The 7,555-nt window shown below is 44.3% G+C and overlaps 1 pseudogene; it reads right to left on the reverse strand.

Annotated features, from left to right (window-relative positions):
- Nucleotides 1-3,163: 3,163 nt before the first annotated feature.
- Nucleotides 3,164-3,803, reverse strand: LOC102427241 (annotated as a pseudogene).
- Nucleotides 3,804-7,555: the final 3,752 nt, after the last annotated feature.

The following is a 7,555-nucleotide window of genomic DNA, read 5'->3' on the forward strand; positions in this document are numbered from 1 at the left end:
TTCAGCCTTCGCTCCAGCTGGAGCGCCGCAGGCTGGAGCTCCCTCCGCCCCCTGTCCTCCTCCTCAGAGCAGGCAGGCCCGCCCCGCTCAGCAGCTCCGTGCCTGCATGCGTGCTTCCCAGAGGCCCAGAGCAGCTGAGGGTGGGGCCGCCGCCACCTTTGTCAGGTTAATTTTCATACTCACTCCTGATTGGCTGGTGGGCATCGCAGAGGTACAGTAAATTTGCATATTTCTCTTTTATTAGTGTAGATTGTGTCAGATCAGTGGGCTCCATGATAATGGTGTTGATTGTATTATATATTACAACACCCAGAAGCTGCAGCCTTGTAGGGCATTGGGATATCTTGCAGAAGGCACATTTAAAACACCAGATTAGAGGCAATACTCTATGAGGATGGGGCACTATCCTCCAGGATGCAGTATTTACATTGAATCAAAGACCTTTTTATAGGGAGCTGTCTTCCCAGTAGGAAGAATATCCTGATCTGTGATCCAAGGAATGAAGCAAGTGTGTTTCACTTACCATCATTCCTAATGACCCACTGGAGGACTCTGTGTACCTGTCCCTAAAACTCTAGTTTCAGAGATCCTGTAACTGAAAGGGGACACACTTTTGTCAGGGGACACAGCAAGAGTCCCACTGAATTACAAGCTATGCCAGCTGCCTGGGTGCTTTGGATTTCTTATAACCAGGGACCAGCAATAAAAGAGAAGTTATCATCTTGCAGGGGTAATTGTGACCCTGATCATCAGGAGGAAGAAATATTGCAGTTACATGGAGACAGGAAAGGAGACAGGTGGCACCTGTGATCCACTTGGGCAACTCGTGGGACTCTCTTGCTCAGTTGTGATGATCAATGGACAAGTGCAGCAATCCTTTTGAAAAGGGCATGGTGACCAGAGTTCAGACTCCACAAGGATGAGGATCAGGGTCCCACACATAGACCAGCAGAGGTGAGGGGAAACCAGGAACAAATGGTGGAGAAAGGTAATGATGAATATCAGTTGTGATCCTGAGACCAACTGTAGCAACAAAAGTTGCAGTTCATGCTTCTGAAGCTTCTTCTTCTATGTTTCCCCCAAGGAAGAGAGGCTCACTGGAATGCTGCAGGTGCTGCTCCCCAAATGTAGATGAAGAAGTAGATTTGAGCAGCACAGTAATGGAGACAATAGAGGTGAATATAAAAATTCCCTTCAATAAAAGACTAGTGGCTGCTGGCAATGCTGTAAGCCACAGCCTACAACCCTCAGGTCCTTCAGGGTTTGCCTGCAGAAAGCTGTGTTGGCCAAGGTCATACCCTTCATGATGCAGCTCACTTCCAGTGGCTGTTGGCTACACAGGCATAAAAGCCCAACCATTTTGGCCAAATGTTGGACAACTCTGAAAAATTGTATAAGAACCAGATTTTCCCATAAGATTGGCCAAGGCTTTTTTTGGATATGCAATGTACTTTGACTTCTGCCCAATCCTACTTGCTTCCCATCCCTTCCAGAGGTGTTAAATATATATCCTAATGAATATCCTGCTTGACAAGCTCTCTCAGTGTCTACTTTGAAAGACATAGCTGCAGAATGGAGAACCAAGATGGAGACATAGGTAAATGCCTATACTCGCTGCCTCCCACAACCACATCAAAATTGCAACTAAAATACAGAACAACCATCATTCAGAACCACCTGAAATCTGGCTGAATGAAAGTCCTACAACTAGAGAAGTAAAGATACATTGAGACTGGGCGGGGTGGAGGCATGGAATGGGCTGGTCCAACACCCACATGTGGCGTTTTTTTAAAATCAGAAGTGATAGCGTGGCTGAAGAGGTCTCCCATGAGGAGCAAGGGGTCCCAGCCCCACACCAGACCCCCAGCCCAGGGTTCAGAGCTGGGAAGAGAATTCTGTAACTTTGGCCTGTAAAAACCAGTGGGATTGTGGCTAAGTGATACAGAGGCTGCTGGAATCACAGGTGTTCCTCTTAAAGAGCCGGCACATGAACTTACACAGTCCTGCTTCCTCTGAGCTCCGGCAGAGGGTGGCAGCTTTGGTGGATCCAGGAACAAACTGGGAGGAACTGGATTGTCTGGCATGGGAACAAGAACTTGGGGGTGGCTTTCTCACAGATGGGGGTGCTTGCGGGGGATATTGTTCCTATGCTTGGACCTCCTCTTTCACAGAGCTAACTGGAAGCCATATCTGAGTTCCCATCATAGTGGCCCACACTGTTCACTCCACCCTGGTGATTCCCTGAGACTTTGCTCCATCCAATTTGCAGCTCACCCAAGCTGTTTGCAGCGGCTTTTTCATATGAATGGCTTACCCTGGCTCAAGCTTCAGACTCTTAAAATCTCTCAAACAAGCAGCAGCTGGCATCAGCATGCCCCAAATCTATCAATAAGAGGCTCAAGACCTGGCACTAGCACCAGCCTGCCCTCCTTCACAGCTGGGCCTCACCTGGGCACTTCCAAGCCCAATACAAGTAGTAGACATCTGCATATTGCTTGGTAGCTCCTGCCAGGTGGCCCCAAGCAGTGGCTGACTTTGCACCTCCTGGGAGACCCCAGAGCCAATGTACCCAGTGGACAGCTTCAGATCATATCAGACTACAACTCTACATATCCACAAGCGACACACTCAAGGGAAAGACTCAGTGAGCACCAAAGCCCTCCTGAAGCAAGTCCTGCTCCTTAGGGGTATCTCCTGCACAGCAGCTCTTCCATTAAAGCTGGTCCTCACAGCCAATTGGCCAGGAGGTCAATTCCTCCCAGTGACACCAACAGCAATCAAGGTTCATATACAACAAGACTGTGCACACAGTCCATACAGGGGTGCACCTAGTGAGCCCAGCTCAGGTGACTGGGGAGGCTGAGCCACTGGGCCCCATTGGACACCCACTACACAAGGCCACTCTACCAATTTCAGGAGACATAGCAGCTCTACCTAATACATAGAAACAAACACAGGGAAGCAGCCTAAATGAGGAGACAAAGAAACATGTCACAAATGAAAGAAATGGAAGCAAGCAAACTACTGAATTCAGAGTTCAAAACAATGGTTATAAGGATGCTTAAGGATTTTTTTTGAATTTAAATGCATTTTATTTTTAGACAACCTACATGACATGTTTTTTCCTTAAAACAATGCCTCCACTCCCAATGATCAAGGTCAAAATAAATGAAGAGCTCAAGATAACATCAGTCCCATTTGTCCTAGTCTTGGTGTGTGGATGAAAAGCAGCAGCCAGTTACGATGACAGGTGATAGAGCCAAACTGCCCAATTTGTTAACATTTTTCCATTTCTAAACCATCCTTAAAGAAAATCATATATGGGGTCACACCAGCCTCACGGCAGTCCTGCAGAGCGGCCATGCCATCTGGATTCATGTTTTCACCAATAAAGAACTGGTAGTTTTTGAAACTGGCAAGGATGTGCTTGATTTGTTCTGCAGCCCCTGTCATAAAAGGCTTTACTCTTTCTGGTCTCTGTTCTTCAAGCTTCCCTTTGATTGATTTCGTGTAATCTTTGATGTTCTTCTTGTCGGCTCCTTTTGTGAAACTGGTTTCCTGCAAGTGATGGTTCATGACAATGTCAACACCAGTGATTATTGTGCTTTTGGTACCTTTGTCCCCAGGGCCTTCAGTGGAAGCATTTCTACCAATAAGCGAGTCATCAATGTTACCCTCTGTCCTACTGACCATCTCCCCCTCTACCTCCTGGCACAGCCCGTCTTCAATCTCCCGGATCTTGTAGATATCGGAGAACACCTCATCATGGCTGTGAGGTCCTGGTAGATGATCATGATGGCGGCTGGGAGGAGATGGAGGTGCTGCCTTAGCAGGAGCACAGAGCTTCAAGGGACTTGTGAGACTTTCAAAGATCTTAGTGAGGATGTCAAAACATAAAAAAAGACCAGTCAGAAATTAAGTGTACACTAACTGAAATAAAGAATAATTACAGGGATTCAACAGTAGAGGATTCTGAGAATCAAATCAATGATTTGAAATATGCAGAAGCAAAAAAACACCCATCTAGAGAACAACAAGAAAAAAGAATCCAAAAATATCAAAATAGTGTAAGGAGCCTCTGGGACAACTTCAAGCATAACAACATTCGAATTATGGGAGTGCAGGAAGTAGAAAAAAAAGGGAACAAGATATTGAAAACCTATTTGAAGAAATAATGACAGAAAACTTTTTCTGCCTGGTGAAAGAAATAGACTTAAAAGTCCAGGAAGCACAAAGAGTCCCAAATAAGAGGAATCCAAAGAGGTTCATGCCAAGACACATCATAATTCAAATGCCAACTATTAAAGACAGAGAGAATCTTTTCTTTTTTTTTAATTGATTTCAGAGAGGAAGGGAGAGGGAGAGATAGAAACATCAATGATGAGAGAGAATCACTGATCCGCCTCCTGCCACCCCTCCCCCCCACACACACACTGGGGATTGAGCCCACAACTCGGGCATATGCCCTTGACTGGAATTAAACCCAGGACCCTTCAGTCTGCAAGCCAATGCTCTATCCACTGAGCAATACTGGCTAGGGCCTCTCTCACCATTGATATTTCTATCTCTCTCTCCCTCTCCGTTACTCTCTGAAATCAATAAAAAGTATATATATATTTAAAAAAAAGAAAAGACATAGCTGCAGCCCCCATCTTAGTAACTGGTAATGAGATTGTAGTTAATAGTTTTAATCTCCTTTTTCCATTGGCATTCAATGTCTCCTTTGCCTTTAGCCAGCACCTCAGCTGGTTGAAGTTATTTACCTAGTGGAGTAACCCAAACTTTTATTCTTGAACCTCTAGCCTTTTTATGGTTGCTATAGTTTTTCATTAACTTTTTCTACTGGACAAGAAATTATTAAGAGGCATCCCGGAGAATCTCTTGGGTTCTAGACATAGCTGTCTGTATTTTCCAAATATGGCTACAGCAATATCATTTATCTCACATGCTCTTCTTCAGTGTGGCCTTGTCACTCTTCCATCAAGAAGTGAAGTCTAATTTCCCTCTCATTGAATCTGGGTTGGCCTTAGTGACTCACTTATAATCAATAGAACAGGCAGAGGTAATGCTGTGTGACTTCTGTGCTTAAGCTAGAGGTAGTCTTATAGATTCTGCCTTATTTCTCGGATGCTCCCTCTTAAAACTTGCCACCATTCTGTGAGAAGCCCAAGCCACACAGAAGACACATATACATGCTCTGGTTGACCATCCCAGCTGATTTCAGTCTTTGAGTCATTCCAGTCCAGTTACCAGGCACTGAGTGAAGAAGCTCACAGATGATTCCAAGCCCAGTCATTCAAGTCATCCTTGGTTATTCAAGACTTCCCAGCAGAGGCCCCAGACTTATGAAACAGAGACAAAGCATCTCTATTCTTCCTTCTCTAATCCACAGAATCTGTGAGCATAATAAATGGTTGTCTTATACCACTCTGTTTGAGGCAGTTTGAGTATAGTTGGAGATAACCAGAACTCCTGTCTGCTTCTATTATGTGAGAACTAAAGGCCCGGTGCATGAAATTCGTGCATGGGTAGGGTCCCTAGGCCTGGCCGGCGATCAGGGCTGATCTGTGGAGCAACCAGTGGGACGATTGGGGGGCCCCCCACTGGCACCCGCCTTGGCTGGCCTGGCGCTGCCCACTCTCTAGCCCTGCCTCCCGCCCCCTGCCGCCACCGCTGGTCGGGGCCTGTGGGCTGGGGGCAGCTCCTGCGTCTGCCCCCTGGTGGTCAGTGTGCATCATAGTGACCGGTCGTTCCACCAGTTGTGTTGCAGTTCAGTTGATTTGCATATTAGGGTTTTATTATATAGGATCCCCAATATCTTTTTGGTATCCAGGATAAGTCTCCCCAGTTAGTACAATAACTTTTAACTTTCTCTAATGGTTTAGTAGCACAAGGAGTCCCAAATGGCTGATGCCAGTCTCAGTTTCCAATTAAATGGAGCCTTGAATGTACCATGGTGGAAAAATTCCTTCCCTGGGAGCTAAGACCTCCAAATAAGCAGAGTCTTAAAGTTGGGGGGCTGGAAAGCAAAAATTCTGTGAGTGGGTTATTAAGTATCATAGAGAAAGTAAACCTCTCTTATACCTCTTGATACCTGAGCTTGTATATCCTGACTATGGAAGACACAGTATGTGAATTGACAGTTAATTTAAAGTATAAACTATATCATGTAAGAGAGAACCTATCTTTTTGGTGTGTTGTCTTCCAATTGGCATCACAATTGGGTATTCAGTAGGCCATTCCACCATTTTATTGGGTTTGTCTTCTGAGTAAGATAAAAGCAGTGAATTTCATGTGTATGAATCCATTACTCTATTTTGTGTGTGTCATTGTGATATTTTTCATGTGGTGTCTTTTTGTGTAGCCTCCCAATGGACATCATAGCTGGGTCTTCAGTAGGTAATTCCACCATTTTATCAGTCATCTGATGGTAAAGCCAATGAATTCCATATAGCATGAACCTATTGTTGCTTTTTTTGCCATTGAAGTAATTTCTTGATCAGAGGCAAAACTGTAAAGAATACCATGATGATAAGTAAAGCATTTTTTAAGTCAAGGATAGCAATGTTATAAGAAGCACTGCATGTAGGAGAGGCAAATTTATATCCCAAATGCATATCTCTTCTCATGAGGAGAAATCTCTGCAGCCTCCATAATATTTAAACTAATGATGTCACCAAGTGATGCCTTTCTTTTAAGTGGTAGGCCTCTTCCAATGAGGAAATATTTTAACATGCCAAAAATACTGGGCCTCCAGAAACTTCAAGTTGTTGGGCTTTGAATTTTATAGTGTTTACCTCCCACCTTATGGCACTCAGGTCTCTAAGGCATCCAAGATCCTGTCATGTATGCTCATCAGGTTCAGTTAGCATGTTCCATCCATGTAGTGGAACAGTGTGATGTTTTGAGATATAAAGACCATCAAGATCTCTGCAAATTAGATTATGGCAGATAAGGGAATTAACATTACCTTGGTACCACAAAATGTGAAAATACACTATTGTGCCTGCAAGGTGAAAGCAAACTGCTTCTGGAGGGCCTTGTAATTCAGTAATCTGAAAATAGCATTTTCTAGGTCAATTGCTGCCTACTCAGTGTCACATGCTGAACTGCCCAGGAAAGATACCACATCTAGAATAGCAGCTGCAACAGGAGTTGTCATCTGGTTACATTTCTAATGAATAGCAATCATTCTCCCAGGTCTATCTGCCTTCCATGTAGGCCAATTAAACAAGTTAAATGGAAATGTGTTAGGAACCATCAGTTCTGCATTTTTTTGAATCTTTGATGTTGTCACTGATCTCTGCTATTCTGCCATGGATGCAGCACTGTTTACAATTTTTAAAATGTATCATTCTAACAGGAAAGAAAAATCCCAGGGTCTTCCTCCTGGTTCTTCCTAACGTAGCAGCTCTCATTAATGGATCAGAGATATAGTGGGGATTCTTCCAGATATTGCTACATCAAGTTTACTCGGGGTTGGCAAACGATGGTTGATTCAAATCTGGCCTGCCTAGATGCTTCTGTAGATGTAGTTTTATTAAAATGTAGACAT

The sequence above is a fragment of the Myotis lucifugus genome, unplaced genomic scaffold (assembly GCF_000147115.1).
Source record: "Myotis lucifugus unplaced genomic scaffold, Myoluc2.0 scaffold_107, whole genome shotgun sequence".
In the NCBI taxonomy this organism is placed as follows: domain Eukaryota; kingdom Metazoa; phylum Chordata; class Mammalia; order Chiroptera; family Vespertilionidae; genus Myotis; species Myotis lucifugus.